This window comes from Lepidochelys kempii, chromosome 5 (genome assembly GCF_965140265.1).
Source record: "Lepidochelys kempii isolate rLepKem1 chromosome 5, rLepKem1.hap2, whole genome shotgun sequence".
Classification (NCBI taxonomy): domain Eukaryota; kingdom Metazoa; phylum Chordata; order Testudines; family Cheloniidae; genus Lepidochelys; species Lepidochelys kempii.
The window spans coordinates 66,175,095-66,176,176 of record NC_133260.1 but is presented as its reverse complement, the minus strand read 5'-3'; positions in this window follow the sequence as shown (position 1 = coordinate 66,176,176).

Genomic DNA, 1,082 nt, shown 5'->3' with positions numbered 1-1,082 from the left:
CCCCAGTCCCACCGGCCAATGGCGGCGTGTGGGGCTGGAGAGAACCGCCTGCCACTGACCCTGGGGAATCCCCTCCCCACTTTCAACTGCTTGAACGAGCCACCCCGCAAGCGACGTGAATTACACGGACCTAAACGCTGGTGTGCACAGCGCTATACCCGTGAGAGCGCTTCTCCCACCGGCACGCATAGGGGGCTGAGCTACACTACCGCTTCCACCGACGTAACCTACCTCGCTCAGGGTATGTCTACACTACGGAATAAGGTCGAATTTATAGAAATCGGTTTTATATATTCGAGTGTGTGTGTCCCCACAGAAAATGCTTTAAGTACATTAACTCGGCGGAGCGCTTCCACAGTACCGAGGCTAGAGTCGACTTCCGGAGCGTTGCACTGTGGGTAGCTATCCCACAGTTCCCGCAGTCTCTGCTGCCCATTGGAATTCTGGGTTGAGATCCCAATGCCTGATGGGGCTAAAACATTGTCGCGGGTGGTTCTGGGTACATATCGTCAGGCCCCCCTTCCCTCCCTCCGTGAAAGCAAGGGCAGACAATCGTTTTGCGCCTTTTTTCCTGAGTTACCTGTGCAGATGCCATACCACGGCAAGCATGGAGCCCGCTCAGGTAACCGTCATCCTATGTCTCCTGGGTGCTGGCAGACGCGGTACAGCATTGTTACACAGTAGCAGCAACCCCTTGCCTTGTGGCAGCAGACGGTACAGTACAACTCGTAGCCGTCATCGTCATGTCCGAGGTGCTCCTGGCCACGTCGGCTGGGAGCGCCTGGACAGACATGGGCGCAAGGACTAAATTTGGAGTGACTTGACCAGGTCATTCTCTTTAGTCCTGCAGTCAGTCCTATTGAACCATCTTATGGTGAGCAGGCAGGCGATACGGATTGCTAGCAGTCGTACTGTACCATCTTCTGCCGGGCAGGCAAGAGATGAGGATGGCATGCAGTCCTTCTGCACCGTCTGCTGCCAGCCAAAGATGTAAAAGATAGATGGAGTGGATCAAAACAAGAAATAGACCAGATTTGTTTTGTACTCATTTGCCTCCTCCCCCATCTAGGGGACTCATTCCT